This window comes from Bos grunniens, chromosome 7, assembly GCF_055505025.1.
Source record: "Bos grunniens cultivar Pamir isolate PY7600 chromosome 7, Bosgru_T2T1.0, whole genome shotgun sequence".
Lineage (NCBI taxonomy): Eukaryota > Metazoa > Chordata > Mammalia > Artiodactyla > Bovidae > Bos > Bos grunniens.
Genome location: NC_141171.1, coordinates 34078974 through 34103547, shown reverse-complemented (window position 1 = coordinate 34103547; position 24574 = coordinate 34078974). Strand labels below are relative to the sequence as shown.

The window sequence follows — 24574 nt, the reverse complement described above, 5'->3', positions numbered from 1 at the left end:
GCAGACTGATGTCTTCCTGAAGTTTGCACAGACTCATGTGCATTGAGTCTATGATGCCATCCGACCATTCGTCCTCTGTCATCCCCTTCTCCTCCTGCCTTCAAACTTTCCCAGCATCAGGGTCTTTTCCAATGAGTTGGCTTTTCTCATCAGGTGGCAAAGCATTGGAGCTTCAGCTTCAGTCCTTCCAATGAGTGTTTGGGTTGATTTTCTTTAGGATTGACCAGGTTGATCTCCTTGCAGTCCAAGGGACTCTCAATAGTCTTCTCTAGCACCACAGTTTGAAAGTATCAATTCTTTTGTGCTCAGCCTTTTTTATGGTTCAACTCTCACATCCATGCATGACTACTGGAAAAACCATAGCTTTGACTATATGGACCTTTGTCAGTGAAGTGATATCCCTGCTTTTTAATACATTGTCTAGATGTTATCAATAATAAAGTTGAATTTTTATATTTGTGTCCCTGACTCCCTAGTCTATGTTTCAACTCAAGGAGGCTATGGACACAAGAGTGTGATTCTCATTCTCAAACTCCAGCAGACTTAGAGAGGTGCCAATCAATGCAGGAGGAGTAGTGGGTACGATAGAGTGCAGTGAGCTGGGAAAGCCTTTTACTGAGCTTCAGGCATGCAGTGACAAGAAAGATTTGGATCATCAAAAGCAGACTAAAAATGATGACCTGTGATTTGTGACCTCTTTTCTGATATAGAGACTATGATCTCAAATGCCTACAAGGACCAGGTCAGTGAAAATAGAGAGTAACACGGTGCTGGGTATGGGTGTGCATTGTGGAAAGATGGTGATAAGTCAGGGAGGGTGTGAACTGGAGACAGCATCCCCCCTACCACCAAAAAAGGATGTTTTTTTGTACACCAGCGGGCTGTAGTCTGGAGGAATTATTGGATATTCCTATTTCTCAGAGAAAGCAGAAATATGTATTTCTCCATAAAATTTCCCAAGTTTTAAATGTTGGCTTAAATTTAGGTGAGAAAACTCTTGGACAGTTAAAACAAGGCTATAGACGGAATGTAGTTAGGCACTCTTATAATGGAGTTGATATTTCTCTCAGCACGTTGGGGACCTGCCCCTCAATGCACTTAGATCAGAGTTTCTTTATCAGGAATGTACTTCATCTCGATTGGCTGAGACAGTTTCCTTTCTGTTTGCTGTATTTAAACTTCTGCATTACCCCTTTTATTGCCACTGATTTAAGAATCCATCATATACTGCCCTAGACCAAAAGTAGGGTTTATGACTCCGGTGTTCATGGGGCTTGACTAGATCTGAAGAAGCACATATGGTAAAATGTGCCATCTCAACGTTTTGTCAATTATGCTGGCATACTTGTGCCAAGGAAAGTGATTTCTCCCTCCTAAAGACATTTGAGCCAGAAAGAAGTTCTTTGATTTCTTGTTTTATGTGACATTCTGTCTACAATTAGCAGGCTTCCAGATGTTCATGAATTTTATATTCAACTTATATAGTCATTTATGTTTCCCACCAGAAAGCAGAGTGGTTTATGTTCCAGAAACTCAATTGAAAAACATTTCTTCTAACTTGAACTTGAAACGACTAAATATTTCATGGTGTAACTTCTAATTATAAATGTTCTGTGAGATTAGAGGACTTTTATTTTTATCTCAGTAAGTCTGAGTTTTATCCACATTCATTGAACAAACATTTGAAAATATTTCCTTCAGTTTGGAACTGCTTGGGTCTTTCATTTCTTTTCATTCTTCTGCTAAACTCCTAACATTTTAACTGGAACTTTAAATCTCACTAAAAAATCACATTTGTTCTGTGTTATAATTGTATATTTTGTTTTTCACTAGGCTGTGAAGTTCTTGAGAGGCCTTTGCAATGTTTAGAACAGGAGTTTCCTATACTAGGTGCTCAAGAAATTTACTTAATGAGTGTTAGTTCACTCTTCCTTGAAATTCAGAGGAAGGTCATCTATAGATTAATTATTTAACTAATTTCTCTTTTTAAGATTCATGGGCTATCACCATGCTCATTATTTAGTAATGAAGGCATTTCTTACCTTACCTATAAAACCTAAATTGCCAAGCTTGTTCTAAAAAGGGGTGAGTTTAGTTTGAAGTCAGGTTGGATTAAGGCAGGGAAGCAGACAGATTTATGACAATCCATGTAGGCACAGGAAGTTCCCCTTAAAATCAATTTTTTATTTAAATATATAGAAGTTTTAGGGCTTCTCAGGTGGCACCAGAGGTAAAGAACCTGCCTGCCAATGCAGGAGATATCAGAGACATGGGTTCCATTCCCAAGTAAATGCCCTGGAGGAGGGCATGACAACCCGCTCCAGTGTTCTTGCCTAGAGAATGCATGGACAGAGGAGCCTGGCGGGCTACAGTCCACAGTGTCACAAAGAGTCAGACATAACTGGAGTGACTTAGCATGCATACATGCATAGCAGTTTTAGGACATCAAAATCAAGAAATGTGTGTACATAACTTATTAAAGCTTGGATACATAAAGTTATAACTTTGGGAGGCATCATTGTGATAGGATGCTTCCGTTTTCTTCCTAACTTGATTTTATAATATTTTTTACAGAGAGTACTAACCTTCCAGGGACAAAGAATATAATACAGGCTATTTTTTTTTAAGAGGGTGATGAACAAAGTGTTCCTAATATCAAATCAAATCTACCTTTTCCCACTTTTGTTCACTAGTTCTAGTTCTTCAAATTGGGACAACACAAAATAAATTTAGTTCTATCCTCACACAAACTTACAATATGTCTTCCCTTGGTGTTTTCTTCTCCTTTTTCTTCCTGCTCCTCATTTTTCTTCTTCTGAAATGGCTTTATTGAGGTGTAGTTACATACTATAAAATTCATCCAGTGTAAGTGTATAGGACAATAAGTTTCAGTATGTTCATTGCTGTTGTTGTTTTGTTGACCAGCCATGTCCGACTCTTTGTGACCCCACGGACTGCAGCACACCAGGCTTCCCTGTCCCTCACCATCTCCCGAAGTTTGCCCAAGTTCATGTCCATTGCATCAGTGATACCATCCAGCCATCATCCTCTGATGCCCTTGTTTGTTGCTAGTATGTAGAAATACAGTCTGGTCTCTTTTGAAACTAATTTATGTGTTCCTGGTTGGTTTTAGCTGTCAAGGGAAGATGAAGGAAGAAGCCTGAAATTGTGTTCTGGGCTTCCTCTTTCCATTCAATTGCCTCGTAAGGGATATCATTTCCCTAATATTACTGAATATTGATGAGAATCTGAGTTACCTGTATTCAGAATATATAAATATTGCATATGAAAATTATACTCATATTGTGAGGGTCAGCAATCAATCTGTTTCGCTTGGTATGCATCTCCCAGCCTTGATCAGAGTGATAAAACCAGAGAGGTTATTAAATGGCACACCCATTAGTCAATAGGCTATAAACCCTGAGGACCCTGTATGCAAACACCCATACAGTTATCTTTCTCCATATATTTGTGTCATTCTTTTCTTATTATATTGTGATTACTCATTTTTTTCCTGCTAGAATTACTATTTTATTAAAAGGAGAATCAGTGAGAATCTTTCATTATGTCCTCTCTTGAATCTAGAAGAAACTTTGTGCATTATTTTAGATTGAGTTTGACCAAATATAGCAAAAACCTAGGAATAATGGCTTAATAAAGAGTGGATCTATCTAGGTATGTATATATGTATATGTCATCTATCAATATATATATCTGTCTCTATTATTTATCTATGTTTCTAATTACCTGTCTATAGCAAGAAGTCTGTAAAATAGCCTGAAGGTGATCAGTTCAGGAATATTTTGTCTATTCAAAAAGTCATCAAGGAGTTAAAGCTCCTCCTAGCTCTTGTTCTAGCACATTTAGTACATGGATCTTGTCCTCATGGTTGCAGTGTCTGCAGGCATTGTGCCAATGTTCTAATTGGAAGAATACGAATGCGTAGAAGACAAAGGAAACACGTGGAGTCGACTTCTTTTATCAAGCTTTCTTGGAAAAAACTACTTATGTCCCATTTGCCACATTCATGTCACATGGCCAATCCTAGAAGTCTCAAAGTCTGGAAAGCTTAATAGTTAAAGCTGGCACACTCCTAGTCATAAAAAAAAAAAAATGTGATTCTGTTGGTAAATGTGATAAATATTACCAGTGCTTACCATTGCTGATTATTCTGCCCTTCTTAGTACAATGAAGCTTGTACTTCTCAGTCTCCTTTCTATTATATGAGGCAATATGACCAGTCCTGGCTAATGAACTATGAGCAAAGGTGAGCTATGTCACTTCTAAATGAGGAAAAATGAGGAAGTCAAAAAGTCCATTTCAGTTTCTTCAGTCTTGCCTCACATGCTGGGGTCATCTAGATGCTTTGTGTTTCAGACAGTAGCTTACAAGAGGGAAAAATCTTCATCAGCCTGGTTCACTTTGCCAACCCATGTAGGGCACATGGCATCACCAAGAAATGAGCTTTTGTTAAGCTGAGATTTCAAGCGTGTTACTGCAACATCATCTAGCCTGTTGTGATTAAAGTAATAGAGAAAAGGGTTAATAGATATTGCCCAGGCAGATAGCTGAATCTGCTACACTCTTCCACTGAGCCTGTTTGTCAGAGCTGTGGTGGTCATCAGCTTTCCTTCTAACTTTATTTCTTTTGTATTATGGACAAATTTTAAGTATACAAAACCAGAGAGAATGATGTAATAACAGTGTACCCATGATACATGACCAGGCCTATTCATTTCTACTTTTACCCTCTTCTCCTCACCCAGATTACATTTAATCAAATTCTAAGCATCACATAATTTAATATATAAATATTTAAGTATATGTCTTTTAAATATATATAATATTTTGAGCTTAACTGAAATACTATTTTCACAGCTAAATAATTAACAGTAATTCCTTAATATCTTAGGCTTTCCTTTTCACCAGTTGTCTTAGAGGGTTTTTTGTTTTTTTTTTTTTTTTTTACAATTTATTTGTCCAAATTGGGATCCAAAGTTTATAATAGTGATTCCCTGATACATCTTTGAATCCTCTGTTAGTAAATTTCTTCCTCTAGTTCTAAATGTTGTATTCTTTGTCTTGGAGAGCTTCCCACACTTAGGATGTTGCTCTGTGTCATCATGGGATCTGTTCAAGGGGCTTCTCTGTCCATTTATTTTGTGCCAATGGCTAATTAGGTCTAGAGACTTTGTCAGATTACATTAATTTTATTTATTGATTGATTGGCTGGCAAGAACACCTCACAGGTGGTGCTGTGTACTTTCACCCATAGGCACATGATGTGTTCTTGTCTTTACCATCCTCTCCTCAGTCATGCCTCTCCTTTAAAATGTGTTCAACTTCTTAGATTACTCTACATGAGGAAGCATGATGAAGCTGTTAGTAGGATCCCAATTTTATTGACAGAGTCATTCTCTAATTTTAACACAACTGAATTCTCTCTCTCTTTTAAAAATCAACTTTCTTGGAGTATAATTTTTGTAAGTAAAAATGCATTTTAATTGAACAATTTGAGTATTGGCAACGTATACATTCCATAATTGAGGTATAGAACAGTTGTGTTATCCCCAAATCCCTTATCTCCTTTGCAAGAAATTCCTAAACATATAAATACACACAAACTAGTATTCAGCTAACAGTCAAAGGAACTTATGCAGATCTGTGGATAGTATTTTCATCTCCTCCTCCTTTACTTTCAGCTTTTTCTTCTCCCTCTTCCCTGACTTCCCCTACTTCTCTTTCCCTATGTCCTCCTCTTTCTCCTCCTTCTCCAGCTTCCATCTGTGCCTCACAACTTCCACCCTCTTTGTTCACCCCAAATTCTGATCTTTGTTTCCTCAACAACATAGGCCCTCTGTTCTCTGCTTAGGATCCCTTTCCCAGCTTTGGAATCCAGAGCGTTCCACTGCACAGAAAGCCAAAGTGAATTTGAGCCTCACTCTGTTTTCCTGCTCTCAGGATCACATGTAGCACTGTTTATTATGCAGTGGCTGAAAACAATTATTTTGTGTTTTCTCCACCTCTTAATTGTTAATGGTGTGAGGTTAAGTATGTTTGTTACTCCAAATGGCAATAATATGTTACTCCAATAGAAAAAAATCCTACAACTCCTTTTAAAAAAAAAAACATATTCCCAATCAAACCTTCAGTTTGGTTTATCAGAATCTACTCATTCTAAAATTGTTCCTTTTCTTTTTACCTTCAGTGAACCAGTGAAGTTGCTCAGTCATGTCCGACTTTTTGCAATCCCATGGACTGTAGCCCACCAGGCTCCTTCATCCATGGGATTTTCCAGGCAAGAGTACTGGAGTGGGTTGCTGTTTCCTTCTCCAGGGGATCTTCCCTACCCAGGGATCGGACCCAGGTCTCCTGCATTGCAGGCAGATGCTTTACTGTCTGAGCCACCAGGGAAGCCCCCCACCTTCAGTAGATGTTCCTAATTTTCATTTTTCTCCTTTCAGATCAGATCAGTTGCTCAGTCGCGTCCAACTCTTTGCGACCCCATGAATCGCAGCACGCCAGGCCTCCCTGTACATCACCAACTTCCAGAGTTCACTCAGACTCACATCCATCAAGTCAGTGATGCCATCCAGCCATCTCATCCTCTGTCATCCCCTTCTCCTCTTGCCCCCAAACCTTCCCAGCATCAGAGTCTTTTCCAATGAGTCAACTCTTCGCATGAGGTGGCCAAAGTACTGGAGTTTCATCTTTAGCATCATTCCGTCCAAAGAAATCCCAGGGTTGATCTCCTTCAGAATGGACTGGTTTTCTCCGTTAGACTTCAGCTAATCTTTTATTTATTTATGTTTTTGAAGAGAGCTCTAGAATCTTCTTCCCTGAAGAAGTAGAAAGGCTCAAATATGGACTCCCTCAATTTGACATCTTTTTCCCTATCTTAAAGTGTGATACTTTCCTTTAACCACTGTTCATAATTTTTTTTTTAATGTTTGTATCCTCAGAATTACATTTTCCTTTTTCTATTCTTTTCCTTTAAATTTATTTATTTTTTGATTGAAGCATAATTGCTTTACAGAATTTTGTTGTTTTCTGTCAAACCTCAACATAAATCGGGCATAGGTATACATATATCCCCTCCCTTTTGAACCTCCCTGCCATCTTCCTCCCCTTCTCACCCATTAGGGTGATACAGAGCCCCTGTTTGAGTTTCAAGAGACACAGAGCAAATTTCTGTTGGCTATCTATTTTAAATATTTTAAATATAAGTTTCCATGTTACTTTTTCCATACTCTCACCCTCTCCTCTCCTCTCCCCATGTCAATAAGTCTAGATCTGTCTCTCCATTGCTGCTTCTGTAAATAAATTCTTCAGTATCATTTTTCTGGATTCTGTATATATAAGTTAGAATACAATATTTATCTTTCTCTTTCTGACTTACTTCACTCTGTATAATAGGCTCTTGATTCATCCACCTCATTAGAACTGACTCAAATGCATTCCTTTTTATGGCTGAGTAATATTCCTTTGTGTATATGTACCACAAATCTTTATCCATTCATCTGTTGATAGACATCTAGGTTGCTTCCAGGTCCTAGCTATTGTAAATAGTGCTGCAATGGACAGTGGGATACATGTGTCTTTTTCAGTTTTGGTTTCCTCAGGGTATATGCCTAGCAGTGGGATTGCTGGGTCATATGGTGGTTTTATTTCTAGTCTTTTCAGGAATCTCCATACCATCTCCAATAGTGGCTATATCAATTTACATTCCCACCAACAATGCAACAGTGTTCACTTTTGTCCACACTCTCTCCAGCATTTATTGTTTGTAGACTTTTAGATGATGGCCATTCTGACTAGTGTTAGGTGATATCTCACTGTAGTTTTGATGCGCATTTCTCTAATAATGAGTGATGTTGAGCACCTTTTCATGTGTTTGTTAGCCATCTGTATGTCTTCTTTGGAGAAATGAGTGTTTAGGTCTTTTTCCCACTTTTTTGTTGGGTTGTTTGTTTTTCTGGTATTGAGTTGTATGAGCTGCTTGTATATTTTGGAAATTAATCCTTTGTCAGTTGTTTCATTTGCTTTTATTTCCTCACACTCTGAGGGTTGTCTTTTCACCTTGCTTACAGTTTCCTTTGCTGTGCAAAAGCTTTTAAGTTTAATCAGGTCCCACTTGTTTACTTTTCTTTTTATTTCCATTACGCTAGGAGGTGGGTCATAGAGGATCTTGCTTTGATTTGTGTCATCGAGTGTTCTACCTATGTTTCTACCTAAGAGTTTTATGTTCTACCTAAGAGTTTTATAGTTTCTGGTCTTACATTTAGGTCTTTAATCCATTTTGAGTTTATCTTTGTGTCTGGTGTTAGGAAGTGTTCTAATTTCATTGTTTTACATGTAGCTGCCCTGGTTTCCCAGCACCATTTATTGACGAGGCTGTCTTTGCCCCATTGTATATTATTGACTCCTTTGTCAAAAATAGGTACCCATAGGTGCATGGATTTACTTCTGGGCTTTCTGTCTTGTTCCATTGGTCTATATTTCTGCTTTTGTGTCAGTACCATACTGTCCTGATGACTGTAACTTTGTAGTATAACCTGAAGTCAGGAAGCCTGATTCCTCCAGCTCCATTCTTCTGTCTCCAGGCTTCTTTGGATGTTTGGGGTCTTTTCTGTTTCCATATGAATTGTGGATTTTTTTCTTCTAGTTCTGTGAAAAATGCCATTGGTAATTTGATGGGGATCCCATTGAATATGTAGATTGCATTTGGTAGTATAGTCATTTTCACAATATCAATTATTCCTAGCCAGGAACATCGAATATCTTTCCATCTGTTTATGTCATCTTCGATTTGTTTCATCAGTTCAGTTCAGTTCAGTCACTCCTTGTGTCCGACTCATTGCAACCCCATGAACTGCAGCATGTCAGGTCTCCCTGTCCACACCAACTCCCAGAGTTCACTCAGACTCATGTCCATTGAGTCGGTGATGCCATCCCGCCATCTCATCCTCTGTTGTCCACTTCTCCTCCTGCCCCCAATCCCTCCCAGCATCAGAGTCTTTTCCAATGAGTCAACTCTTCGCATGAGGTGGCCAAAGTATTGGAGTTTCAACTTCAGCATCAGTCCTTCCAATGAACACCCAGGACTGATCTCCCTTAGGATAGACTGGTTGGATCTCCTTGCAGTCCAAGGGACTCTCAAGAGTCTTCTTCAACACCACAGTTCAAAAGCATCAAGTTTTTGGTGCTTAGCCTTCTTCACAGTCCAACTCTCACATCCATATATGACCACTGGAAAAACCATAGCCTTGGCTAGATGGACCTTTGTTGGAAAGTAATGTCTCTGCGTTGGAATATGCTATCTAGTTTGGTCATAACTTCCCTTCCAAGGAGTAAGCGTCTTTTAATTTCATGGCTGCAATCACCATCTGCAGTGATTTTGGAGGCCCAGAAAATAAAATCTGACAGTTTCCATTGTATCACCATCAATTTCCCTTGAAGTGATGGGACCAGATGCCATGATCTTCGTTTTGTGAATGTTGAGCTTTAAGCCAACTTTTTCACTCTCCACTTTCACTTTCATCAAGAGGCTTTTTAATTCCTCTTCACTTTCTGCCATAAGGGTGGTGTCATCTGCATAGCTGAGGTTATCGATATTTCTCCCAACAATCTTGATTCCAGCTTGTACTTCTTCCAGCCCAGTGTTTCTCATGATGTACTCTGCATATAAGTTAAATAAGCAGGGTGACAATATACAGCCTTGATGTACTCCTTTTCCTATTTGGAACCGATCTATTGTGCCATGTCCAGTTCTAATTGTTGCTTCCTGACCTGCATACAGATTACTCAAGAGGCAGGACAGGTGGTCTGTATTCCCATCTCTTTCAGAATTTTCCACAGTTTATTGTGATCCACACAGTCAAAGGCTTTGGCATAGTCAATAAAGCAGAAATAGATGTTTTTCTGGAACTCTCTTAGTTTTTCCATGATCCAGCAGATGTTGGCAATTTGATCTCTGGTTCCTCTGCCTTTTCTAAAACCAGCTTGAACATCTGGAAGTTCACAGCTCACATATTGCTGAAGCCTGGCTTGGAGAATTTTGAGTATTACTTTACTAGCGTGTGAGATGAGTGCAATTGTGCGGTAGTTTGAGCATTCTTTGGCATTGCCTTTCTTTGGAATTGGAATGAAAAGTGACCTTTTCCAGTCCTGTAGCCTCTGCTGAATTTTCCAAATTTGCTGTCATATTGAGTACAGCACTTTCACAGCATCATCTTTCAGGATTTGAAATAGCTCAACTGGAATACCATCACCTCCACTAGCTTTGTTCATAGTGATGCTTTCTAAGGCCCACTTAACTTCACATTCCAGGATGTCTGGCTCTAGGTGAGTGATCACACCATCGTGATTATCTTGGTTGTGAAGCTCTTTTTTGTACAGTTCTTCTGTATATTCTTGCCATCTCTTCTTAATATCTTCTGCTTCTGTTAGGTCCATACCATTTCTGTCCTTTATTGAACCCATCTTTGCATGAAATGTTCCCTTGGTATCTCGAATTTTCTTGAAGAGATCTCTAGTCTTTCCCATTCTGTTGTTTTCCTCTATTTCTTTGCATTGATTGCTGAGGAAGGCTTTCTTATCCCTCCTTGCTATTCTTTGGATCTCTGCATTCGGATGCTTATATCTTTCCTTTTCTCCTTTGCTTTTCACTTCTCTTCTTTCACAGCTATTTTCAAACCCTCCCCAGACAACCATTTTCCTTTTTTGCATTTCTTTTCCATGAGGATGGTCTTGATCCGTGTCACCTGTGCAATGTCATGAACCTCCGTCCATAGTTCATCAGGCACTCTATCAGATCTAGTCTCTTAAATCTGTTTCTCACTTCCACTGTATAATCATAAAGGATTTTATTTAGGTCATACTTGAATGGTCTAGTGGTTTTTCCTACTTTCAATTTAAGTTTGAATTTGGTAATAAAGAGTTTATGATCTGAGCCACAGTCAGCTCCTTGTCTTGTTTTGCTGACTGTATAGAGCTTTTCCATCTTGGCTGCAAAGAATATAATCCATCTGATTTCGGTTTTGACCATCTGATGATGTCCATGTGTAGAGTCTTCTCTTGAGTTGTTGGAAGAGGATGTTTGCTATGACCAGTGTGTTCTCTTGGTAAAACTCTATTAGCCTTTGCCCTGCTTCATTCCGTATTCCAAGGCCAAATTTGCCTGTTATTCCAGGTGTTTCTTGACTTCCTACTTTTTCATTCCAGTCCCCTCTAATGAAAAGGACATCTTTTTTGGGTGTTAGTTCTAAAAGGTCTTGTAGGTCTTCTCTTATAATTTTCTGCGTACACATTTTTGTTTCCTTAGGTAAGTTTATTCCTAGATATTTAATTCTTTTTGTTGAAATGGTGAATGGGATTGATTCCTTAATTGCTCTTTCTGATTTTTCACTGTTAGTATATACAAATGTAAGTGATTTCTGCATATTGATTTTGTATCCTATGACTTTCCAAATTCACTGATTAGCTCTAGTAATTTTCTGATACTATCTTTAGGGTTTTCTATGTATAGTATCATGTCATTTTCACACAGTGAGAGCTTTACTTCTTTTCCAGTCTGTATTCCTTTTATTTCTTTTTCTTCTCTGATTGCTATAGCTAGGACTTCCAGAACTATGTTGAATAATAGTGATGAAAATGGACACCCTTGTCTTGATCCTGATCTTATGGGGAATGCTTTCAGTTTTTCATCATGGAGAATAATATTTGCTGTAGGCTTATCATATATGGCCTGTGCTGCTTTGAGGTAGGTTCCTTTATGCCCATTTCTGAAGAGTTTTAAAGTCCCTTGAACTGCAAGGGGATCCAACCAGTCCATTCTGAAGGAGATCAGCCCTGGGATTTCTTTGGAAGGAATGATGCTAAAACTGAAACTCCAGTACTTTGGCCACCTCATGCGAAGAGTTGACTCATTGGAAAAGACTCTGATGCTGGGAGGGATTGGGGGCAAGAGGAGAAGGGGACGACAGAGGATGAGATGGCTGGATGGCATCACTGACTCGATGGACGTGAGTCTGAGTGAACTCCGGGAGTTGGTGATGGACAGGGAGGCCTGGCGTGCTGCGATTCATGGGGTCGTGAAGAGTCGGACACGACTGAGTGACTGAACTGAACTGAATCATAAATGGGTGCTGAATTTTGTTAAAGGCTTTTTTATGCATCTGTTGAGATGATCATATGGTTTTGATATTTCAATTTGGTAATATGGTGTATCACATTGATTGATTTGCATATATTGAAGAATCCTTGCATACCTGGAATAAATGCAGCTTGATCATGGTGTATGAACTTTTTGATGTGTTGCTGAATTCTGTTTGCTAAAATTTTGTTGAGGATTTATGCATCCATGTTCATCAGTGGTATTGGCCTGTGGTTTTCTTTATTTGTGTTGTCTTTGTCTGGTTTTGGTATCTTGATGGTGACCTCATAGAATGAGTTTGAAAGTGTTCCTTTCTCTGTAATTTTTTGAAAGAATTTTAGAAGGATAGGCATTAGCTCTTCTCTAAATGTTTGATAGAATTCTCCTGTGAAGCCGTCCGGTTCTCAGCTTTTGTTTTTTGGGAGATTTTTGATCACAGCTTCAATTTCAGTGCTTGTAAATGTGTTGTTCATAATTTCTATTTCTTCCTGATTCAGTCTTAGAAGATGAACTTTTCTAAGAATCTGTGCATTTCTTTCAGGTTATCTATTTTATTGCCATATAGTTGTTCATAAGAGTCTCTTATAATCCTTTATATTTCTGCGTTGTCTTTTGTAACCTCTCCTTTTCAGTTTAAAATTATGTTGATTTGATTCTACTCTTTCTCTTGGTGAGTCTGGCTAAAAAATTGTAAATTTTGTTTATCTTCTCAAAGAACCAGCTTTTAGTTTTATTTATCTTTACTATTGTTTCTTTCATTTCTTTTTCATTTATTTCTGCCCTGATATTTATGATTTTTTTTCTTCTTCTAATTTTGGGGTTTTGTTTGTTATTCTTTCCCAGTTGTGTTAGGTGTAAAGTTAGGTTGTCTATTTGATGTTTTTCTTGTTTCTCGAGGTAGGATTGTATTGCTATAAACTTCTCTCTTAAAACTGCTATTGCTGCATCCCATAGATTTTGAGTTGTCATGTTTTGTCATTGTTTCTAGAAATGTTTTTATATCCCTTTTGATTTATTCAGTAACCTGTTGGTTATTAAGAAATGTATTGTTCACTCTCCATGTATTTGTGTTTTTTACAGTTTTTTTTCTTGTAATTAATATCTGGTCTCATACCATTGTGGACAGAGAAGATGCTTGATATGATTTCAATTTTCTTAAATTGAGGTTTGATTTGTGACCCAAGATGTGGTCTGTCCTGAAGAATGTTCCATGTGCACTTGAGAAGAATGTGTATTCTTCTGCATTTGCATGGAATGCCCTGAAGATAATCAGTGAGATCCGTCTCATCTAAAGTATCATTTAAGACTTTTGTTTCTTTAATAATATTCTGTTTTGATGATCTATCCATTGGTATGAGTGTGGTGGTAAAGTCTCCTACTATTATTGTGTTACTGTTGATTTATCCTTTTATGTCTGTTAGTGTTTGTCTTTGGTATTGAGGTGCTCCTATGTTGCATGCATAGATATTTACAATTGTTATGTCTTCCTCTTGGATTGATCCCTTGATCATTATGTAGTGTCCTTCCTTATCTCATATAACCTTCTTTATTTTAAGGTCTACTTTGATATGAGGATTCCTACTCCAGCTTTCTTTTGCTTCCATTTGCATGGAATATATTTTTCCATCCTCTTACTTTCAGTCAATATGTGTCCTGAGGTCTGAAGTGGATTTCTTGTAGAAAGCATATATATGGGTCTTGTTTTTGTATCCATTCAGTAGTCTGTGTCTTTTGGCTGGAGTATTTAATCCATTTACATTTAAAGTAATTATTGATATATATGTCCCTGTTGCCATTTTCTTAATTATTTGGGGTTGATTTTGTAGATCTTTTTCTTCTCTTGTATTTCTTGACTATATAAGTCCCTTTAATATTTGTTGTATAGCTGGTTTGGTGGTACTGGATTCTCTTAATTTTTGCTTGCCTGAAAAGCATTTTACTTCTCCATCAATTTTGAATGAGATCCTTTCCAGGTACAATAATCTTGGCTGTAGATTTTTCCCTTTCAGGACTTTAAATATATCCTGCCATTCCATTCTGGCCAGCAGAATTTCCCCTGAACTATCAACGGTTAAACATATGGGGTTTCCCTTGTATGTCATGTGTTGCTTCTTCCTTCCTGCTTTTAATATTCTTTCTTTGTGTTTAGTCTTTGTTAGTTTGATTAGTATGTGTCTTGGCATGTTTCTCCTTGGATTTATCCTATATGGGACTCTGTGCCTCTTTAACTTGATTGATCATTTTCTTTCCCATGTTGGGGAAAATTTCAAGTATAATCTCTTCAAAAATTTTCTCATACCCTTTCTTTTCCTCTTCTTTTTCTGCGACCCCTATAATTCAAATGTTGGTGCATTTGATATGGTTGGTCCCAGAGGTCTCTGAGACTATCCTTAGTTCTTTTCATTCTTTTTACTTTATTCTGATCTTCAGAAGGTATTTCCACCATTTTATCTTTTAGCTTACTGATTTGTTCTTCTGCTTGAGATATTCTGCTATTGATTCCTTCTAGAGTATTTTTAATTTCAGTAATTGTGCTTTTTGTCTCTGTATGTTTATTTTTAAATCTTCTAGAGCTTTGTTATTTGATTCTTGCATTTTCTCCCATTTGTTTTCAAGGTTTTTGATTATCTTTATTATCATTATTCTGAATTCTTTTTTGGGTAGTTTGCCTATTTATTTGGTCTTCTGTGTTTCTAGTTTGTTCCTTCATTTGTGCAGTATTTCTCTGTCTTTTCATTAATTTTTTTTTTAACTTATTGTGTTTGAGGTCTCCATTTTCCAGGCTTCAAGGTAGAATTCTTTCATCCTTTTGGTTTCTGCCCTCCTAAGTTTGGTCTGCTGGTTTGTGTAAGCTTCATATAGGGTGAGATTTGTGCTGAGTTTTTTGTTTGTTTATTTTTCCTCTGACGGGCAAGGCTGAGTGATGTGGTGATCCTGTCTGGTGGTTGGGTGATGCTGGGTCTTGTATTCAAGTGGTTTCCTTTGTGTGAGTTCTCACTATTTGATACTCCCTAGGGTTAGTTCTCTGGTAGTCTAGGGTCTTGGAGTCAGTGTTCCCACTCCAAAGACTCAGGGCTTGATCTCTGGTCAGGAATGAGGATTTCACAAGTGGTTTGTTATGGCATTAAGTGAGATTAAAACATACCCCAAAATCAGAAACCAAAGATGAACCCCAGACAAATGGAAATTACAACATCAGGCAAATAATAATTATAATAATGTAATATACACATATACATATACATCCATAAGCAAAATCAAAACAGTCCAACAAAAATAAAGTACAATAGATTGACCTAGCAAACAAAGGAAATAAAAAATTATATCTACCAGTTAAAAATAAAACTAACTATAGCACAAACTGGAAAACAAAACTAAAGCAAGGTGCAAAGTTGGGAATAAAGCAGTGAATATAAAACTAACAAATATATTGAGAGGAAAGGAAAGAAAACAAAAAGAAAGAATATATAAGTGAAGTTAGAAGTTGATGAGGAAGATTTATGTACATTAAAGATTAACTGCAAGGGGGAAAGAACAGTAGGAAAAGCAAACGAAGGAATAAATGTAGAAACAATAATAATAGGTTTAAAAAATAAAATTTTAAATTTTAAAAAGAGAAAAGAAAAAAAATAATGAAGAAGAAATTAAAAAAAAAAAGAAAAAGGAAAACTCCACAGAACTGCAAAAGCCTTTGTAAAGGCAGAGGTTTATAACAACAATAAAAAATTGTGACTAAGGAAAGTAAAAAGCTCAAAAGCTTAATTAGATTTCATAGTGCCAATAAAATTGACAACTACAACAGGTGGGCAAACACATGTATACCTGTGGCAGATTCATTTTGATATTTGGCAAAACTAATACAATTACGTAAAGTTAAAAAAAAAAAAAGTGGGGCTGGAAGTGGGGAATAAAAAGTAAAAAAAAATCCAAAAGAGTCTACAGAACAAGTCAAAACATAAGAATAATGAATGTTTTTCTTGAGTCATTCCTGTCAGAGTCCTTTCTTTCACTAGGAGTCACAGTCCACCTCAGTTCCCTAGGATGCCCTCCAATACTCTGCTGGTCTCTGGATGTGCTATGGGGGCAGCTCAGGGTCTAGTCTGGTCCTACTCCTGTGTGTTCTTGCCTCCAATGTCCAAAGCTATCAGAACTTTTGTGGGAGCTCTCAATGTCCTTTTATATATTCTGTAGAGACAGAGTCTGCCTAGTTGATCATGTGGATTTAACCTGCAGCTTGTACAGCTGGCAGGAAGGTTTTGGGTCTTCTTCCTTAGCCACATTGCCCCTGGGTTTCAATTGTGGTTTTATTTGTACCTCTGCACATGAGTCATCCACTGGGGTTTGCTCCTGAGGCTGCCCTGGAGGATTTGGGTCTGTCCCAGTGAGGGCCATGTGTGGAGGTGGCACAGTTGCTTGGGTTTCAGGGGTTCTGACAGCACCAGGTACTCAGGGGAGTTGGCAGCTAGGGCAGCAGGAAATATAGTGCTCTAGAAGAGTATGGCAACCAGTATTAGCCAATACACTGCACTATTCTTGCCTGGAGAACCCCACTGACAGAGAAGCCTGGCAGGCACAGTCCACAGGGTCACAGAGTTTGACACGACCAAATTGACCCTGCGTGGATAGATGCAAGACTTTTTTTGCCTGTGGCAGCTCTGCCCCAGTGAGAGATGAATGTGAAGGTGGCACAGCTGCCTGGCTTGCAGAGACCCTGGTGGTGCCAAGTGTGCAGGGACATGGGCTGCCTCTGCTGCAGGAGTTATGGCCCTATCAGAGTCTTTTTTCGAGCCTCTTGTAGCTGGTGATCAGAAGGCCTCTTTGGCCAGTCTTTCTCCATAGCTCCATCCATTCAGGCACTTAGAGGGCTGCCTTGCCTGGGGTCCTTTTCTGTTGTTCCGTGCATCAGGCACACAGAGGAGCCCCTTGGCTGGGGTCCTCCTCTGTAGATCGGTGCGTCAGGCACTTAAAGGGGCACCCTAGTTTGAGTCCTACTCTGTAGTTTGGTGCATCAGTCACTTAAAGGAGCACCCGAGGTGGGGTCCTACTCTGTATATCAGCTCATCAGGCATTCAATGGGCCAGCTTCTCTATCATTGACTTGCGGATGCTGGCCTGTGGAGAGAGAGAGGCTATGATGATGGCTCCACCCTTTATGTGTGACTCAGCAGTATCACCTTGCTTCCATGGCTGCCTGGCTTTCCTCCACAGACATTTCCCACCACAGTCTGCTCCTTCACATCCCCTTGATCCATCTCTCCACAGTCAACAGCAGCCCTCGCCCTGGGATTGCTCCACAATTGCTAAACTCCAGCTCGCAGCCTCTGCGCCTTCTAAGGGACGTGCGTCCTTGTCCAGGTTATGCACGGTTGTGTCAAGGACTGTCTGATTCTCATTCCATTTAAGCTGCCACAGATCAGCTGTTTAACTCTCAGCCTTAAATGTTTCTCCTCTGACTCAGACAATTGCCCTGATGTGGGGATCGGACCCCTGCTTCAGTTCCCCAACCTGCGGAGGGCAGGTCCAGTCCTACTAACACTTTTGTTTTCCCCCTAGTTCCTTCATCCTGCTGAATTGTATGTGGTTCTATATATTCTTTTCCACTGGTCAGGTACTCCTGTCCACTCTCAGCTGGTGTTCTGTATTCACTTCTGTGTTTGAAGGTGTATTCCTTACGTATCCTTGAAGAAAGTTGTACTCCATGTACACCTGCTCTTCTGCCGTCTTGTTCTCCCCTTGCTCTAGTCTTCCATTCTCTCAGTTACTCTCTATATCAACATTTCTTTCCATCTATTGGCATGTTCTTATCTTGACATTTGAAATTAATGAATGATCCTCTCTCAGATTTTCTTCTATCTATTGGTTACCTGTGCTGTGGTGTGCTTAGTCACTCAGTCATGTCTGACTCTTCTAGGCCCCATGGACTGTAGCCCACCAGGCTCCCCATGGGGATTCTCCAGGCAAGAATACTGGAATGGGTAGCTGTTCTCTTCTCCAGGGGATCTTCCCAACCCAGGGATAGAACTCAGGACTCCCACATTGCAGGTGGATTCTTTACTCTCTGAGCCATCAGGGAAGCCCTATTTCCCCTTTAAAGCCATCAGTTTGTAAAAAACGCATAGGAAACAGTGGATCATAACTAGATTCAGCCACTGAGGCTCTCATGCATTTTTACCATGTGATTCTTCCATTCTTTCTCTGAATAATTTACATTAGGGCTCCTTACTGTCATTTGGGGCCAGATGATTTTCAGTTGAAGGGGATGTTCTGTGTGTTGTAGGATGTTTAGCAGTTTCCATGACCTCTACCCACAAGATGTCAGTAGCATAAGCCTGTAACCCTCAGTTGTTATGACATGCATGCAGACAGTGTCAGATGTGCCCTGGAGGCAAAGCCACCCTCAGTTAAAAACCACTGACTGAGACTGGTTTTCTCTGAGTCTGAGAAAAAGTTTTCTCAGTCTCATTGCCTCAACAGTAAAATGAGGATAATGGAAGTTATTTACCAGGGCTATTTTGGGGAATCAAAGTAATGCATAGAAGTTTTTTTTAGCACATTGTCTTAAACCAGTCAATCCTAAAGGAAATCAATCTGGAATATTCATTGGAAAGACTGATGCTGAATCTGAAGTTCCCATATTTTGGCCAACTAATGCAAAGAGTGAACTTGTTGAAAAAGACCCTGATGCTGGGAAAGATTGAGGGCAGGAGGAGAAGGGGACGACAGAGGCTGAGATGGTTGGATGGCATCATTGACTCGATGGACATGAGTTTGTGCAAACTCTGGAAGGTAGTGAAGGACAGGGGAGCCTGGCACACTGCAGTCCATGGGGTCACAAAGAGTCAGACATGACTGAGCAACTGAACAGCAACAGCTGTTCAGAAAATGTTTTTATGATTATAATTATTAGCCTTTCTATAAATATGCTGACTCTATATTATTACCTCTTAAATCCTATTTTATCTGTTGTATGTATAGTATATCTATAATGTATCTTGGTGCTTCCCAGGTGGCCCAGTGGTAAAGAATCTGCCTGCCAATGCAAGAGATACAGGAGACGCAGGTCCAATCACTGGATCAGGAAGATCCCCTGAAGAAGGAAATAACAACCCATTTAAGTATTCTTGCTTGCAAAATTCCATGGACAAAAGATCCTGGTGAGTTGCAGTCCATGGGGTTGCATGGAGTTGGATACAACTGAGCAACTGTGCATATGCACATAAAGTATCTTATTTTATTATTTATCATTATTTAATTAATTTATTTAATTTATTATAACATATGCATCTTTTCTTCATTTCTTACCCTAGTTTTTCCTTTCCCTAAATCTCCTTTTCCTAAAAAAATATTGGTTTTCTATTCTATATTCCCCTCAGGCTATTATCCTTTCTTCTTCCCTTTACATTAAATTAACTTGTAGGAAAAGTGAATTTACATTCACTGTCACAAATCCTGTTTATATCTCTCTATCTGGCTTTTTCTCTAGTCATCTTATTTAAATTGCTTAAGCAAATATGAGCAATATATTTTTATTTAAAAAATGTTGACTCAAACTGAAACATGCATAGTTTGTTTGTTTTTTTTTAACGTGTTCTTATTATTTATTTATTTGGCTACACTGGTCTTATTTGCAGCATGCAAACACTGAGTTGCAGCATATGGGATCTAGTTCTCTGACCAGGGATCAAACCCAGGCCCCCTGCAGTGGGAGCTCAGAGCCTTAGCCACTGGACCACTGGGGAAATCCCCATGCACACAGTTTAAAGAGATGATCTTCTCAAGGCTTATAAGGAGAAACAAAAACACAGAAAATAAAAATAAAGCCATTCCTTCCTCTTCCACAACCCATCTGAATAGCAGTCTGTGATGGTTAATTTTATGTGTCAACTTGGTTCCAACAAGGATTGCCCAGATATCTTGTCAAACATTGTTTCTGGATGTGTCCCTGAAGGTGTTTCTGGAAGAGACGAGCACTTAAATTGGTAGACTGAGTAAAGCAGACTGTCCTCCCCAAGTGGGTGAGCATCAGCTGATTCACTGAGGGTCTGGGTGGGATGAAAATGTGGGGGAGAGCAGGATTTTATCTGACTGCTAAAAACAGTCACTGCCTGACTCTCGAGCTGGGACACAGGACTTCTGCCCTTACCTGGGAATTGTACTTCCAGTGGCCCAGATCCACAGGCCTTCAGACTCACACCATGTCTTCTTCTTCTCAGAACTTTCTTTCTTTTATTTTTAATACAAATTCATTTATTTTATTTTTTTAAATTTTATTTTATTTTTAAACTTTACGATATTGTCTTAGTTTTGCCAAACATCAAAATGAATCCACCACAGGTATGTCCGTGCTCCCCATCCTGAACCCTCCTCCCTCCTCCCTCCCCATACCCTCCCTCTGGGTCGTCCCAGTGCACCAGCCCCAAGCATCCAGTATCCTGCATCGAACCTGAACTGGCGACTCGTTTCATACATGATATTATACATGTTTCAATGCCATTCTCCCAAATCTCCCCACCCTTTCCCTCTCCCACAGAGTCCATAAGACTGATCTATACATCAGTGTCTCTTTTGCTGTCCCGTACACAGGGTTATTGTTACCATCTTTCTAAATTCCATATATATGCGTTAGTATACTGTATTGGTGTTTTTCTTTCTGGCTTACTTCAGTCTGTATAATAGGTTCCAGTTTCATCCATCTCATTAGAACTGATTCAAATGTATTCTTTTTAATGGCTGAGTAATACTCCATTGTGTATATGTACCACAGCTTTCTTATCCATTCATCTGCTGATGGACATCTAGGTTACTTCCATGTCCTGGCTATTATAAACAGTGCTGTGATGAACATTGGGGTGCATGTGTCTCTTTCCCTTCTGGTTTCCTCAGTGTGTATGCCCAGCAGTGGGATTGCTGGATCATAAGGCAGTTCTATTTCCAGTTTTTTAAGGAATCTCCACACTGTTCTCCATAGTGGCTGTACTAGTTTGCATTCCCACGAACAGTGTAAGAGGGTTCCCTTTTCTCCACACCCTCTCCAGCATTTATTGCTTGTAGTCTTTTGGATCGCAGCCATTCTGACTGGCGTGAAATGGTACCTCATAGTGGTTTTGATTTGCATTTCTCTGATAATGAGTGATGTTGAGCATCTTTTCATGTGTTTGTTAGCAATCTGTATGTCTTCCTTGGAGAAATGTCTATTTAGTTCTTTGGCCCATTTTTTGATTGGGTCATTTATTTTTCTGGAGTTGAGCTGTAGGAGTTGCTTGTATATTTTTGAGATTAGTTGTTTGTCAGTTGCTTCATTTGCTATTGTTTTCTCCCATTCTGAAGGCTTTCTTTTCACCTTGCTAATAGTTTCCTTTGTTGTGCAGAAGCTTTTAAGTTTAATTAGGTCCCATTTGTTTATTTTTGCTTTTATTTCCAATATTCTGGGAGGTGGGTCATAGAGGATCCTGCTGGGATATATGTCGGAGAGTGTTTCGCCTATGTTCTCTTCTAGGAGTTTTATAGTTTCTGGTCTTACGTTGAGATCTTTAATCCATTTTGAGTTTATTTTTGTGTATGGTGTTAGAAAGTGTTCTAGTTTCATTCTTTTACAAGTGGTTGACCAGTTTTCCCAGCACCATTTGTTAAAGAGATTGTCTTTAATCCATTGTATATTCTTGCCTCCTTTGTCAAAGATAAGGTGTCCATATGTGCGTGGATTTATCTCTGGGCTTTCTATTTTGTTCCATTGATCAATATTTCTGTCTTTGTGCCAGTACCATACTGTCTTGATAACTGTGGCTTTGTAATAGAGCCTAAAGTCAGGTAGGTTGATTCCTCCAGTTCCCTAGGCTAATTACTTTACAATATTGTATTGGTTTTGCTATACATTGACATGAATCAGCCACAGGTGTACATGTGTTCCCCACCTGAACCCCCCTCTCAACTCCCTCCCCATCCCGTCCCTCTGGGTCATCCCAGTGCACCACCCCCGAGCACCCTGTATCATGCATCGAACCTAGACTGGACATTCGTTTCACATATGATAATATATCTGTTTCAATGCCATTCACCCAAATCATCCCACCCTTGGCCTCTCCCACAGAGTCCAAAGGACTGTTTTATACATCAGTGTCTCTTTTGCTGTCTCGCATACAGGGTTATTGTTGCCATCTTTCTAAATTCCGTATATATGTGGATCACAATAAACTGTGGAAAATTCTAAAAGAGATGGGAATACCAGACCACCTGACCTGCCTCTTGAGAAACCTGTATGCAGGTCAGGAGCAACAGTTAGAAGTGGACATGGAATGACAGACTGGTTCCAAATAGGAAAAGGTGTATGTCAAGGCTGTATATTGTCACCCTGCTTATTTAACTTATATGCAGAGTACATCATGAAAAACACTGGACTGGAAGAAGCACAAGCTAGAATCAATATTGCCAGGAGAAATATCAATAACCTCAGCTATGCAGATGACACCACCCTTATGTCAGAAAGTGAAGAGGAACTAAAAAGCCTCTTGATGAAAGTAAAAGAGGAGAATGAAAAAGTTGGCTTAAAGCTCAACATTCAGAAAACTAAGATCAGAGCATCCCATCACTTCGTGGGAAATAGATGGGGAAACAGTGTCAGACTTTGTTTTTTGGGCTCCAAAATCACTGCAGATGGTGATTGCAGCCATGATATTAAAAGCCTGTTACTCCTTGGAAGGAAAGTTATGACCAACCTAGATAGCATATTCAAAAGCAGAGATATTACTTACCAAAAAAGGTCTGTCTAGTCAAGGCTGTGGTTTTTCTTGTGGTCATGTATGGATGTGAGAGTTGGACTGTGGAGAAAGCTGAGTGCTGAAGAATTGATGCTTTTGAACTGTGGTGTTGGAGAAGACTCTTGAGAGTCCCTTGGACTGCAAGGAGATCCAACCAGTCCATCCTAAAGGAGATCAGTCCTGGGTGTTCATTTCAAGGACTGATTCTGAAACTCCAATACTTTGGCCACCTGATATGAAGAGCTGACTCATTTGAAAAGACCCTGATGCTGGGAGGGATTAGGGGCAGGAGGAGAAGGGGACGACAGAGGATAAGATGACTGGATGGCATCACTGACTCGATGAACGTGAGTCTGAGTGAACTCCAGGAGTTGGTGATGGACAGGGAGGAGGCCTGATGTGCTGTGATTCATGGGGTCACAAAGAGTCGAACACGACTGAGCGACTGAACTGAACTGATACTGTATTGGTGTTTTTCTTTCTGGCTTACTTCACTGCGTATAATAGGCTCCAGTTCCATCCACCTCATTAGAACTGATTCAAATATATTCTTTTTAATAGCTGAGTAGTACTCCATTGTGTATATGTACCACAGCTTTCTTATCCATTCATCTGATGATGGACATCTAGGTTGCTTCCATGTCCTGGCTATTATAAACAGTGCTGTGATGAACATTGGGGTACATGTGTCTCTTTCAATTCTGGTTTCCTCAGTGTGTATGCCCAGCAGTGGGATTTCTGGGTCATAAGGCAGTTCTATTTCCAGTTTTTTAAGGAATCTCCACACTGTTCTCCATAGTGGCTGTACTAGTTTGCATTCCCACCAACAGTGTAAGAGGGTTCCGTCTTCTCCACACCCTCTCCAGCATTTATTGCTTGTAGACTTTTGGATTGCAGCCATTCTGACTGGTGTGAAATGGCACCTCATAGTGGTTTTGATTTGCATTTCTCTGATAACAAGTGATGTTGAGCATCTTTTCATGTGTTTGTTAGCCATCTGTATGTCTTCTTTGGAGAAATGTCTATTTAGTTCTTTGGCCCATTTTTTGATTGGGTCGTTTATTTTTCTGGAGTTGAGCTGTAGGAGTTGCTTGTATATTTTTGAGATTAATTCTTTGTCAGTTGCTTTGCCTCAATGATGAAACATTGAAAGCATTTCCCCTAAAGTCAGGAACAAGACAAGGGTGCCCACTCTCACCACGACTATTCAACATAGTTTTGGAAGTTATGGCCACAGCAATCAGAGCAGAAAAAGAAAAAAAGGAATCCAGATTGGAAAAGAAGAAGTAAAACTCTCACTGTTGGCAGATGATATGATCCTCTACATAGAAAACCCTAAAGACTCCACCAGAAAATTACTAGAGCTAATAAATGAATACAGTAAAGTTGTAGGATATAAATCAACACTCAGAAATCCCTTGCATTCCTATACACTAATAATAAGAAAATAGAAAGAGAAATTAAGGAAACAATCCCATTCACCATTGCAACGAAAAGAATTAAATACTTAGGAATATATCTACCTAAATAAACAAAAGACCTGTATATAGAAAACCATAAAACACTGGAAAATAAATCAAAGAGGACACAAATAGATGGAGAAATATACCGTGTTCATGGATTGAAAGAATCAATATAGTGAAAATGAGTATACTACCCAAAGCGAT

At 39.2% G+C, this 24574-nt stretch overlaps 1 protein-coding gene across 25 annotated transcripts in view; it reads left to right on the top strand.

Moving 5' to 3' along the window:
- The window catches only part of PRR16 (proline rich 16), a 1143323-nt gene that overhangs the window by 82767 nt on the left and 1035982 nt on the right, over positions 1-24574 (top strand). For 13 of the 25 annotated variants that reach the window (XR_015167097.1, XR_015167096.1, XR_015167118.1 and 10 more), the window contains one exon: positions 19160-19307. The exons of 10 other annotated variants lie outside the window; for them this stretch is intronic. The gene's annotated coding sequence lies outside the window, so the exon portion shown is untranslated. Of the gene's footprint in view, positions 1-6464; positions 6568-19159; positions 19308-19784; positions 19995-24574 lie in introns of those variants that run through there. 2 more of the 25 variants (XR_015167098.1, XR_015167109.1) reach the window with 2 other exon arrangements.